General features: G+C 44.5%; 1 protein-coding gene across 1 annotated transcript in view; it reads right to left on the minus strand.

Annotated features, from left to right (window-relative positions):
• BTBD18 (BTB domain containing 18) overlaps positions 1 to 12,858 on the minus strand; it is an 80,274-nt gene extending 67,416 nt beyond the window's left edge. The window contains exon 1 of the mRNA XM_083146112.1: positions 12,770 to 12,858. The gene's annotated coding sequence lies outside the window, so the exon portion shown is untranslated. The remainder of the gene's footprint in view (positions 1 to 12,769) is intronic.
• Positions 12,859 to 14,466: the final 1,608 nt, after the last annotated feature.

Consider the following 14,466-nt stretch of genomic DNA (forward strand, 5'->3'; position numbering starts at 1 on the left):
TCACTTACATATGACCCACTTGCCATTTCTTTTGACCAACAAGGATTTGGGCAGTAATAGGGCAGTAAAGTGGGCATGGGTCCCAGAATCATCATTTTGAATAAGTAGCTGGTGTCCTGCATGGGTTAAACAGCGTTGGTCAAAACATATTACACTTGAAACCCACACAGGGGGGTTGCCTACATATGACCCACTTGCAACTTCTTTTGACCAACAAGGATTTGGGCAGAAAATGGGCACAAAAATGGGCATGGGTCCCAGATATCATTTTGAATAAGTAGCTGGTGTCCTGCAAGGGTTAAACAGCGTTGGTCAAAAAATCTTACACTGGAAACCCGCACAGGGGGGTCACTTACATATGACCCACTTGCCATTTCTTTTGACCAACAAGGATTTGGGCAGAAATAGGGCAGTAAAGTGGGCATGGGTCCCAGAATCATCATTTTGAATAAGTAGCTGGTGTCCTGCAAGGGTTAAACAGCGTTGGTCAAAAAATATTACACTGGAAACCCGCACAGGGGGGTCACTTACATATGACCCACTTGCCATTTCTTTTGACCAACAAGGATTTGGGAAGAAATAGGGCACTAAAGTGGGCATGGGTCCCAGAATCATCATTTTGAATAAGTAGCTGGTGTCATGCAAGGGCTAAACAGCGTTGGTCAAAAAATGTTACACTGGAAACTCGCACAGGGAGGTTGCCTACATATGACCCACTTGCAATTTCTTTTGACCAACAAGGATTTGTGCAGAAATAGGGCAGTAAAGTGGGCATGGGTCCCAGAATCATCATTTTGAATAAGTAGCTGGTGTCCTGCAAGGGTTAAACAGCGTTGGTCAAAAAATATTACACTGGAAACCCGCACAGGGGGGTCACTTACATATGACCCACTTGCCATTTCTTTTGACGAACAAGGATTTGGGCAGAAATAGGGCAGTAAAGTGGGCATAGGTCCCAGATGTCATCATTTTGAATAAGTAGCTGGTGTCCTGCAAGGGTTAAACAGCGTTGGTCAAAAAATTTTACACTTAGAATCCACACAAGGGCATGACTTACATATGACCCACTTGCTATTTCTTTTGACCAACAAGGATTTGGGCAGAAATAGGGCAGTAAAGTGGGCATGGGTCCCAGAATCATCATTTTGAATAAGTAGCTGGTGTCCTGCAAGGGTTAAACAGCGTTGGTCAAAAAATATTACACTGGAAACCCGCACAGGGGGGTCACTTACATATGACCCACTTGCCATTTCTTTTGACCAACAAGGATTTGGGCAGTAATAGGGCAGTAAAGTGGGCATGGGTCCCAGAATCATCATTTTGAATAAGTAGCTGGTGTCCTGCAAGGGTTAAACAGTGTTGGTGAAAACATATTACACTTGAAACCCACACAGGGGGGTTGCCTACATATGACCCACTTGCAACTTCTTTTGACCAACAAGGATTTGGGCAGAAAATGGGCACAAAAATGGGCATGGGTCCCAGATATCATTTTGAATAAGTAGCTGGTGTCCTGCAAGGGTTAAACAGTGTTGGTCAAAACATATTACACTTGAAACCCACACAGGGGGGTCACTTACATATGACCCACTTGCCATTTCTTTTGACCAACAAGGATTTGGGCAGAAATAGGGCAGTAAAGTGGGCATGGGTCCCAGAATCATCATTTTGAATAAGTAGCTGGTGTCCTGCAAGGGTTAAACAGCGTTGGTCAAAAAATATTACACTGGAAACACGCACAGGGGGGTCACTTACATATGACCCACTTGCCATTTCTTTTGACCAACAAGGATTTGGGCAGAAATAGGGCAGTAAAGTGGGCATAGGTCCCAGAATCATCATTTTGAATAAGTAGCTGGTGTCCTGCAAGGGTTAAACAGCGTTGGTCAAAAAATATTACACTTAGAATCCACACAGGGGGGTCACTTACATATGACCCACTTGCCATTTCTTTTGACCAACAAGGATTTGGGCAGTAATAGGGCAGTAAAGTGGGCATGGGTCCCAGAATCATCATTTTGAATAAGTAGCTGGTGTCCTGCAAGGGTTAAACAGCGTTGGTCAAAAAATATTACACTGGAAACCCGCACAGGGGGGTCACTTACATATGACCCACTTGCCATTTCTTTTGACCAACAAGGATTTGGGTAGAAATAGGACAGTAAAGTGGGCATGGGTCCCAGAATCATCATTTTGAATAAGTAGCTGGTGTCCTGCAAGGGTTAAACAGCGTTGGTCAAAAAATATTACACTGGAAACCCGCAGAGGGGGGTCACTTACATATGACCCACTTGCCATTTCTTTTGACCAACAAGGATTTGGGCAGAAATAGGGCAGTAAAGTGGGCATGGGTCCCAGAATCATCATTTTGAATAAGTAGCTGGTGTCCTGCAAGGGTTAAACAGTGTTGGTCAAAACATATTACACTTGAAACCCACACAGGGGGGTTGCCTACATATGACCCACTTGCAACTTCTTTTGACCAACAAGGATTTGGGCAGAAAATGGGCACAAAAATGGGCATGGGTCCCAGATATCATTTTGAATAAGTAGCTGGTGTCCTGCAAGGGTTAAACAGCGTTGGTCAAAAAATATTACACTGGAAACCCGCACAGGGGGGTCACTTACATATGACCCACTTGCCATTTCTTTTGACCAACAAGGATTTGGGCAGTAATAGGGCAGTAAAGTGGGCATGGGTCCCAGAATCATCATTTTGAATAAGTAGCTGGTGTCCTGCAAGGGTTAAACAGCGTTGGTCAAAAAATGTTACACCTGGAATCCACACAGGGGGGTCAATTACATATGACCCACTTGCCATTTCTTTTGACCAACAAGGATTTGGGCAGTAATAGGGCAGTAAAGTGGGCATGGGTCCCAGAATCATCATTTTGAATAAGTAGCTGGTGTCCTGCAAGGGTTAAACAGTGTTGGTCAAAAATTGTTACACTTGGAATCCACACAGGGGGGTCACTTACATTTGACCCACTTGCAATTTCTTTTGACCAACGAGGATTTGGGCAGTAATAGGGCAGTAAAGTGGGTATGGGTCACAGATTACATCATTTTGAATAAGTAGCTGGTGTCCTGCAAGGGTTAAACAGCGTTGCTCAAAAGAAATGGCAAGTGGGTCATATGTAAGTGACCCCCCTGTGCGGGTTTCCAGTGTAATATTTGTTGACCAACGCTGTTTAACCCTTGCAGAACACCAGCTACTTATTCAAAATGATATCTGGGACCCATGCCCATTTTTGTGCCCATTTTCTGCCCAAATCTTTGTTGGTTAAAAGAAATGGCAAGTGGGTCATATGTAAGTGACCCCCCTGTGCGGGTTTCAAGTGTAATTTGTTTTGACCAACACTGTTTAACCCTTGCAGGACACCAGCTACTTATTCAAAATAATGACATCTGTGACCCATGCCCACTTTACTGCCCTATTACTGCCCAAATCCTTGTTGGTCAAAAGAAATGGCAAGTGGGTCATATGTAAGTGACCACCCTGTGCGGGTTTCCAGTTTAACATTTTTTGACCAACGCTGTTTAACCCTTGCAGGACACCAGCTACTTATTCAAAATGATGACATCTGGGACCTATGCCCACTTTAGTGCCCTATTTCTGCCCAAATCCTTGTTGGTCAAAAGAAATGGCAAGTGGGTCATATGTAAGTGACGCCCCTGTGCGGGTTTCCAGTGTAATATTTGTTGACCAACGCTGTTTAACCCTTGCAGAACACCAGCTACTTATTTAAAATGATGATTCTGGGACCCATGCCCATTTGTGTGCCCATTTTCTGCCCAAATCATTGTTGGTCAAAATAAATTGCAAGTGGGTCATATGTAGGCAACCCCCTGTGTGGGTTTCAAGTGTAAAATGTTTTGACCAACACTGTTTAACCCTTGCAGGACACCAGCTACTTATTCAAAATAATGACATCTGTGACCCATGCCCACTTTACTGCCCTATTACTGCCCAAATCCTTGGTCAAAAGAAATGGCAAGTGGGTCATATGTAAGTGACCCCCCTGTGCGGGTTTCCAGTGTAACATTTTTTGACCAACGCTGTTTAACCCTTACAGGACACCAGCTACTTATTCAAAATGATGACATCTGGGACCTATGCCCACTTTACTGCCCTATTACTGCCCAAATCCTTGTTGGTCAAAAGAAATGGCAAGTGGGTCATATGTAAGTGACCCCCCTGTGCGGGTTTCCAGTGTAACATTTTTTGACCAACGCTGTTTAACCCTTACAGGACACCAGCTACTTATTCAAAATGATGACATCTGGGACCTATGCCCACTTTACTGCCCTATTACTGCCCAAATCCTTGTTGGTCAAAAGAAATGTCAAGTGGGTCATATGTAAGTGACCCCCCTGTGTGGGTTTCCAGTGTAATATTTTTTGACCAACGCTGTTTAACCCTTGCAGGACACCAGCTACTTATTCAAAATGATATCTGGGACCCATGCCCATTTTTGTGCCCATTTTCTGCCCAAATCCTTGTTGGTCAAAAGAAATGGCAAGTGGGTCATATGTAAGTGACCCCCCTGTGTGGATTCCAAGTGTAATATGTTTTGACCAACGCTGTTTAACCCTTGCAGGACACCAGCTACTTATTCAAAATGATGATTCTGTGACCCATGCCCACTTTACTGCCCTATTTCTGCCCAAATCCTTGTTGGTCAAAAGAAATGTCAAGTGGGTCATAAGTAAGTGACCCCCCTGTGTGGGTTTCCAGTGTAATATTTTTTGACCAACGCTTTTTAACCCTTGCAGGACACCAGCTACTTATTCAAAATGATATCTGGGACCCATGCCCATTTTTGTGCCCATTTTCTGCCCAAATCCTTGTTGGTCAAAAGAAATGGCAAGTGGGTCATATGTAAGTGACCCCCCTGTGTGGATTCCAAGTGTAATATGTTTTGACCAACGCTGTTTAACCCTTGCAGGACACCAGCTACTTATTCAAAATAATGACATCTGTGACCCATGCCCACTTTACTGCCCTATTACTGCCCAAATCCTTGTTGGTCAAAAGAAATGGCAAGTGGGTCATATGTAAGTGACCCCCCTGTGTGGGTTTCCAGTGTAATATTTTTTGACCAACGCTGTTTAGCCCTTGCAGGACACCAGCTACTTATTCAAAATGATATCTGGGACCCATGCCCATTTTTGTGCCCATTTTCTGCCCAAATCCTTGTTGGTCAAAAGAAATGGCAAGTGGGTCATATGTAAGCGACCCCCCTGTGTGGATTCCAAGTGTAATATGTTTTGACCAACACTGTTTAACCCTTGCAGGACACCAGCTACTTATTCAAAATGATGATTCTGGGACCCATGCCCACTTTACTGCCCTATTTCTGCCCAAATCCTTGTTGGTCAAAAGAAATGGCAAGTGGGTCATATGTAAGTGACCCCCCTCTGCGGTTTTCCAGTGTAATATTTTTTGACCAACGCTGTTTAACCCTTGCAGGACACCAGCTACTTATTCAAAATAATGATTCTGGGACCCATGCCCACTTTACTGCCCTATTTCTGCCCAAATCCTTGTTGGTCAAAAGAAATGGCAAGTGGGTCATATGTAAGTGACCCCCCTGTGCGGGTTTCCAGTGTAATATTTTTTGACCAACGCTGTTTAACCCCTGCAGGACACCAGCTACTTATTCAAAATGATGAAATCTGGGACCCATGCCCACTTTACTGCCCTTTTTCTGCCCAAATCCTTGTTGGTCAAAAGAAATGGCAAGTGGGTCATATGTAAGTGACCGCCCTGTGTGGGTTTCCAGTGAAATATTTTTTGACCAACGCTGTTTAACCCTTGCAGGACACCAGCTACTTATTCAAAATGATGATTCTGGGACCCATGCCCACTTTACTGCCCTATTTCTGCCCAAATCCTTGTTGGTCAAAAGAAATGGCAAGTGGGTCATATTTAAGTGACCCCCCTGTGTGGGTTTCCAGTGTAAAATTTTTTGACCAACGCTGTTTAACCCTTGCAGGACACCAGCTACTTATTCAAAATAATGATTCTGGGACCCATGCCCACTTTACTGCCCTATTTCTGCCCAAATCCTTGTTGGTCAAAAGAAATGGCAAGTGGGTCATATGTAAGTGACCCCCCTGTGTGGGTTTCCAGTGTAATATTTTTTGACCAACGCTGTTTAACCCTTGCAGGACACCAGCTACTTATTCAAAATGACTATTCTGGGACCCATGCCCACTTTACTGCCCTATTTCTGCCCAAATCCTTGTTGGTCAAAAGAAATGGCAAGTGGGTCATATGTAAGTGACCCCCCTGTGCGGGTTTCCAGTGTAATATTTTTTGACCAACGCTGTTTAACCCTTGCAGGACACCAGCTACTTATTCAAAATGATGAAATCTGGGACCCATGCCCACTTTACTGCCCTATTTCTGCCCAAATCCTTGTTGGTCAAAAGAAATGGCAAGTGGGTCATATGTAAGTGACCCCCCTGTGTGGATTCCAAGTGTAACATTTTTGACCAACGCTGTTTAACCCTTGCAGGACACCAGCTACTTATTCAAAATGATGATTCTGGGACCCATGCCCACTTTACTGCCCTATTTCTGCCCAAATCCTTGTTGGTCAAAAGAAATGGCAAGTGGGTCATATGTAAGTGACCCCCCTGGGTGGGTTTCCAGTGTAATATTTTTTGACCAACGCTGTTTAACCCTTGCAGGACACCAGCTACTTATTCAAAATGATATCTGGGACCCATGCCCATTTTTGTGCCCATTTTCTGCCAAAATCATTGTTGGTCAAAAGAAATGGCAAGTGGGTCATATGTAAGTGACCCCCCTGTGTGGATTCCAAGTGTATTATGTTTTGACCAACACTGTTTAACCCTTGCAGGGCACCAGCTACTTATTCAAAATAATGACATCTGTGACCCATGCCCACTTTACTGCCCTATTTCTGCCCAAATCCTTGTTGGTCAAAAGAAATGGCAAGTGGGTCATATGTAAGTGACCCCCCTGTGTGGGTTTCCAGTGTAATATGTTTTGACCAACGCTGTTTAACCCTTGCAGGACACCAGCTACTTATTCAAAATAATGATTCTGGGACCCATGCCCACTTTACTGCCCTATTTCTGCCCAAATCCTTGTTGGTCAAAAGAAATGTCAAGTGGGTCATATGTAAGTGACCCCCCTGTGCGGGTTTCCAGTGTAACATTTTTTGACCAACGCTGTTTAACCCTTGCAGGACACCAGCTACTTATTCAAAATGATGATTCTGTGACCCATGCCCACTTTACTGCCCTATTTCTGCCCAAATCCTTGTTGGTCAAAAGAAATGTCAAGTGGGTCATATGTAAGTGACCCCCCTGTGTGGATTCCAAGTGTAATATGTTTTGACCAACGCTGTTTAACCCTTGCAGGACACCAGCTACTTATTCAAAATAATGACATCTGTGACCCATGCCCACTTTACTGCCCTATTACTGCCCAAATCCTTGTTGGTCAAAAGAAATGGCAAGTGGGTCATATGTAAGTGACCCCCCTGTGTGGGTTTCCAGTGTAATATTTTTTGACCAACGCTGTTTAGCCCTTGCAGGACACCAGCTACTTATTCAAAATGATATCTGGGACCCATGCCCATTTTTGTGCCCATTTTCTGCCCAAATCCTTGTTGGTCAAAAGAAATGGCAAGTGGGTCATATGTAAGTGACCCCCCTGTGTGGATTCCAAGTGTAATATGTTTTGACCAACACTGTTTAACCCTTGCAGGACACCAGCTACTTATTCAAAATAATGACATCTGTGACCCATGCCCACTTTACTGCCCTATTACTGCCCAAATCCTTGTTGGTCAAAAGAAATGGCAAGTGGGTCATATGTAAGTGACCCCCCTGTGTGGGTTTCCAGTGTAATATTTTTTGACCAACGCTGTTTAACCCTTGCAGGACACCAGCTACTTATTCAAAATAATGATTCTGGGACCCATGCCCACTTTACTGCCCTATTTCTGCCCAAATCCTTGTTGGTCAAAAGAAATGGCAAGTGGGTCATATGTAAGTGACCCCCCTCTGCGGGTTTCCAGTGTAATATTTTTTGACCAACGCTGTTTAACCCTTGCAGGACACCAGCTACTTATTCAAAATAATGATTCTGGGACCCATGCCCACTTTACTGCCCTATTTCTGCCCAAATCCTTGTTGGTCAAAAGAAATGGCAAGTGGGTCATATGTAAGTGACCCCCCTGTGCGGGTTTCCAGTGTAATATTTTTTGACCAACGCTGTTTAACCCTTGCAGGACACCAGCTACTTATTCAAAATGATGAAATCTGGGACCCATGCCCACTTTACTGCCCTTTTTCTGCCCAAATCCTTGTTGGTCAAAAGAAATGGCAAGTGGGTCATATGTAAGTGACCCCCCTGTGTGGATTCCAAGTGTAACATTTTTTGACCAACGCTGTTTAACCCTTGCAGGACACCAGCTACTTATTCAAAATGATGAAATCTGGGACCCATGCCCACTTTACTGCCCTATTTCTGCCCAAATCCTTGTTGGTCAAAAGAAATGGCAAGTGGGTCATATGTAAGTGACCCCCCTGTGTGGATTCCAAGTGTAACATTTTTTGACCAACGCTGTTTAACCCTTGCAGGACACCAGCTACTTATTCAAAATTATGATTCTTGGACCCATGCCCACTTTACTACCCTATTTATGCCCAAATCCTTGTTGGTCAAAAGAAATGGCAAGTGGGTCATATGTAAGTGACCCCCCTGTGCGGGTTTCCAGTGTAATATTTTTTGACCAACGCTGTTTAACCCTTGCAGGACACCAGCTACTTATTCAAAATGATGAAATCTGGGACCCATGCCCACTTTACTGCCCTATTTCTGCCCAAATCCTTGTTGGTCAAAAGAAATGGCAAGTGGGTCATATGTAAGTGACCCCCCTGTGTGGATTCCAAGTGTAACATTTTTGACCAACGCTGTTTAACCCTTGCAGGACACCAGCTACTTATTCAAAATGATGATTCTGGGACCCATGCCCACTTTACTGCCCTATTTCTGCCCAAATCCTTGTTGGTCAAAAGAAATGGCAAGTGGGTCATATGTAAGTGACCCCCCTGGGTGGGTTTCCAGTGTAATATTTTTTGACCAACGCTGTTTAACCCTTGCAGGACACCAGCTACTTATTCAAAATGATATCTGGGACCCATGCCCATTTTTGTGCCCATTTTCTGCCAAAATCATTGTTGGTCAAAAGAAATGGCAAGTGGGTCATATGTAAGTGACCCCCCTGTGTGGATTCCAAGTGTATTATGTTTTGACCAACACTGTTTAACCCTTGCAGGGCACCAGCTACTTATTCAAAATAATGACATCTGTGACCCATGCCCACTTTACTGCCCTATTTCTGCCCAAATCCTTGTTGGTCAAAAGAAATGGCAAGTGGGTCATATGTAAGTGACCCCCCTGTGTGGGTTTCCAGTGTAATATGTTTTGACCAACGCTGTTTAACCCTTGCAGGACACCAGCTACTTATTCAAAATAATGATTCTGGGACCCATGCCCACTTTACTGCCCTATTTCTGCCCAAATCCTTGTTGGTCAAAAGAAATGTCAAGTGGGTCATATGTAAGTGACCCCCCTGTGCGGGTTTCCAGTGTAACATTTTTTGACCAACGCTGTTTAACCCTTGCAGGACACCAGCTACTTATTCAAAATGATGATTCTGTGACCCATGCCCACTTTACTGCCCTATTTCTGCCCAAATCCTTGTTGGTCAAAAGAAATGTCAAGTGGGTCATATGTAAGTGACCCCCCTGTGTGGATTCCAAGTGTAATATGTTTTGACCAACGCTGTTTAACCCTTGCAGGACACCAGCTACTTATTCAAAATAATGACATCTGTGACCCATGCCCACTTTACTGCCCTATTACTGCCCAAATCCTTGTTGGTCAAAAGAAATGGCAAGTGGGTCATATGTAAGTGACCCCCCTGTGTGGGTTTCCAGTGTAATATTTTTTGACCAACGCTGTTTAGCCCTTGCAGGACACCAGCTACTTATTCAAAATGATATCTGGGACCCATGCCCATTTTTGTGCCCATTTTCTGCCCAAATCCTTGTTGGTCAAAAGAAATGGCAAGTGGGTCATATGTAAGTGACCCCCCTGTGTGGATTCCAAGTGTAATATGTTTTGACCAACACTGTTTAACCCTTGCAGGACACCAGCTACTTATTCAAAATAATGACATCTGTGACCCATGCCCACTTTACTGCCCTATTACTGCCCAAATCCTTGTTGGTCAAAAGAAATGGCAAGTGGGTCATATGTAAGTGACCCCCCTGTGTGGGTTTCCAGTGTAATATTTTTTGACCAACGCTGTTTAACCCTTGCAGGACACCAGCTACTTATTCAAAATAATGATTCTGGGACCCATGCCCACTTTACTGCCCTATTTCTGCCCAAATCCTTGTTGGTCAAAAGAAATGGCAAGTGGGTCATATGTAAGTGACCCCCCTCTGCGGGTTTCCAGTGTAATATTTTTTGACCAACGCTGTTTAACCCTTGCAGGACACCAGCTACTTATTCAAAATAATGATTCTGGGACCCATGCCCACTTTACTGCCCTATTTCTGCCCAAATCCTTGTTGGTCAAAAGAAATGGCAAGTGGGTCATATGTAAGTGACCCCCCTGTGCGGGTTTCCAGTGTAATATTTTTTGACCAACGCTGTTTAACCCTTGCAGGACACCAGCTACTTATTCAAAATGATGAAATCTGGGACCCATGCCCACTTTACTGCCCTTTTTCTGCCCAAATCCTTGTTGGTCAAAAGAAATGGCAAGTGGGTCATATGTAAGTGACCCCCCTGTGTGGATTCCAAGTGTAACATTTTTTGACCAACGCTGTTTAACCCTTGCAGGACACCAGCTACTTATTCAAAATGATGAAATCTGGGACCCATGCCCACTTTACTGCCCTATTTCTGCCCAAATCCTTGTTGGTCAAAAGAAATGGCAAGTGGGTCATATGTAAGTGACCCCCCTGTGTGGATTCCAAGTGTAACATTTTTTGACCAACGCTGTTTAACCCTTGCAGGACACCAGCTACTTATTCAAAATTATGATTCTTGGACCCATGCCCACTTTACTACCCTATTTATGCCCAAATCCTTGTTGGTCAAAAGAAATGGCAAGTGGGTCATATGTAAGTGACCCCCCTGTGTGGGTTTCCAGTGTAATATTTTTTGACCAACGCTGTTTAACCCTTGCAGGACACCAGCTACTTATTCAAAATGATATCTGGGACCCATGCCCATTTTTGTGCCCATTTTCTGCCCAAATCCTTGTTGGTCAAAAGAAATTGCAAGTGGGTCATATGTAGGCAACCCCCCTGTGTTGATTTCTGCAGTCACATTTTTGGTCCATGATTCATTAACCCTTTTAAAAGTGATTGTTCTGAATAAGAAGCTGGAGCTCGAATAAGAAGCTGGAGCTCGAATAAGAAGCTGGAGCTCGAATAAGAAGCTGGCCGAATAAGAAGCCAACTTCAGCCTCGTTTAATCCAGGACAATTCTCATATGCCCAGGTTAAGAGGCTGGCTAAATTCAAGCCTGCATTTCAACTGACACAAAACCTGTGCAAATCATAGATACCCAAGATTAAAGTGATATTATGGCAAACCTATCTAGACAGAGCAAGCATTACCCATTCCTGGTATTAGGCCAACAGACAAAAAGGTTGACATGCACTAGGTCAACACATAAAAAGGTCAACATAAGTTTTTTTCTTTCATTTAATTTGTTCATACTTTACAATACATGTAGACTACAACTGAGAATGCTAAAGTGCACCAATCAACACTATTTATTTACAGTTTCTTAAATAGCACTGCAGATCCGTTGTGAAGCAAGGGGAGCAAAGAGAACCATGTGGGGGCACAGGTCATAAGATGTCGACATACACACAAAACCGTGAATAACTCATGTCGAACTTTTTCTGTGTTGACCATTCCATGGTCGACATATTGCTTTTATCAACCATTTGCCCATGTCAATCATTCTTATCTGTCCGCCTTTTCACGGCCATCCGTTGTTGACACGGTTAACGGACTAATCCACACCATTCGTTACCATAACACGCAATTGAAAATAAGGGGTTCTATTCATCGGTTGCTATTAGCAACTTCTCCACTCTTTTCATTGCTTCATGAATCGATCCTTAAGACCCTGGGCTAGATGCACAAAGTTTCAAAAGTGATAAAATGGAGAGTGATAAACAACCACCTCCTGTCTGACATTTTTCCAAACACAGCCTGACATGGCAGGTAGGAGCTGATTGGCTGGTTGTTTATCACACTCCATTTTATCACTTTTGAAGCTTAGTGCATCTTGCCCAGAAACAACCCTGTGTACACTACCTTTCCTTTACATGTAACCACCCTATTATATGACCTATTTACTAAACCATCAATAACATCCTCACTATATACAGATAGCTCTAGGCAGTGCTCCAAACTAGTAATTGCACCGTGCCATACTAATAGCATAATGCAGAGTATGGCTAGTAGCCATGCCAGCACTCAACACCATTGTAAGCAGGCACCTTTCACATCCACAACGCACATTTATTAACATGGAAGACGTAAGAATAAGCAACAACCACAAATGTGCACCCCAGTATGAGCACCTCGCTGCTGCAGCTGCTTCTGCACGATATTACTTTGGCGAAGAAGAGATGGCACCTGGGAGAAAGGAGTAGGCCGCATGCAATGATACAATCCCTGCGCTCACCGCACGGTGCTGCTGGGAAAATGACGGCGTCCACTCGTTGATCCGCTGCGCTTGTTCCTGGCTGCGGTGATTGGCTGTCGCCGGCGCAGCAGCAGTAGCTGCGGTTCTTGTGCTCCTTGAGATCAAAAATATAGCGCGTCCCAGAGTGAAGCCCGATCCCAAACATGTTATATGTTATTTGTAGACTTCAATATATATTATATCCGGAGCCCTGCTGCTCTAGGCTTCTTGTTTTAATGGAAATAGAAGTGAGGTAGGTTTAAGCGCTACACACATGACATGTATATAGAGATGTAGTAAATGGAATCACAGGGCAAGAAAGCTTTTCTCTTGAAAGGAATTGTTCCTCTGTCAGTACTAGGAGCAAAGCAACTAACAACACGAAATGTATACTAAGAAAACGAAATATATACACAAACAAAATAAACAGTATTATTTAAAAAAAAAAAAAATCAGTTTACATGCATTCATATCCACTAGGACGGAAACCACCATAATAAAATTTTTAGGTACTTGTGTATTATCACGGCGCCCACGAAATCGGCCGCAAATCGCATGCCAAAATCGGATGCAATTTAGTGGCCGATTTGCTGCGATTTCCTGCTGATTTACATGCTATTTCATCCTTGCACCAAGGAACCCAGTGAGCCCGAATCGTGGCGAGCTGACGCGGTACGAGTCCTCCCGACCTGTTCATACCCCCACTATCCACGTCGGCGAGCCACCGAGCACGAAGCGTGGCGAACGCAGCGGGCCCCGCGAGGAGACTCATAAAACGATCCCGAAGCGTGGCGAGTAGACACGGATTACTCGACGTGTATTCCACGTCCCCTAGCGGAGCTCGCTACGCTCGCCACAATTCGGGATAATTTTTTTACAATTTACTTGACACTGTATTTCAGGGTTGCCGACCCTCCCGGAATTCCCGGGAGTCTCCCGAAAATCGGGTCCCCCTCCCGGCCCCCCGGAAGGGTGGGCAACCCTCCCGGAATCTGGGGGACCCCCCCCCCCCCCGAATTGTGGCATGTAAATGCCGCAATCCGTGGGTCTCAGAGGAGGGGGCGGAGCTAAAATGGCACATTTGTGTCATTTTAGCCCCGCCCCCTCCATGGAGATCAGTCATTTCTCCTATTTTCCGTAATGGGGACGGGGCTTAATGACGTCACAGTCAAGCCCCGCCCCCCGATCGGGTAAGGAAAGTCTCCTCTCCGGGCTTCTCCCGGAGAGGAGCATTTAAAAGTCGGCAACCCTGCTGTATTTTATGCATTTATTAGAAATTTTTCAGCATTATTGGTTTGGTATATTTTGTCATATTAAGACCATGTGGACATTTATCATGTTGCTATTTGAATGTTGGCAAAACATTCTTGCCAGTCTATTGCTGAGCTGTCTGATTCGGCAGTTAAAAAAGTGGGTACTTGTTTCCTAGCACGGCCACCCCGATTTACATCGGGGTGGTCGTGTCGGAAAAATTGCGTCGATCGCATCGCATGCGATTTGGTCGCATGCGATGCGATCGACGCGACCGACACGATTTTTTGATTGATTGAAATGTAAATCGGGTCCCTGGGACCCGATTTTACATTGGATTCAATGTAAAATATTCACAACCCCCCCAAATTTAACGGCGTAAACCCCACCCCACGATAGACGCCAACCCGAAGCGTGGCGAGCGCAGCGAGCCCGCGAGGGGCGGC

Source organism: Crinia signifera, chromosome 6 (assembly GCF_055691185.1).
Source record: "Crinia signifera chromosome 6, ASM5569118v1, whole genome shotgun sequence".
NCBI lineage: Eukaryota > Metazoa > Chordata > Amphibia > Anura > Myobatrachidae > Crinia > Crinia signifera.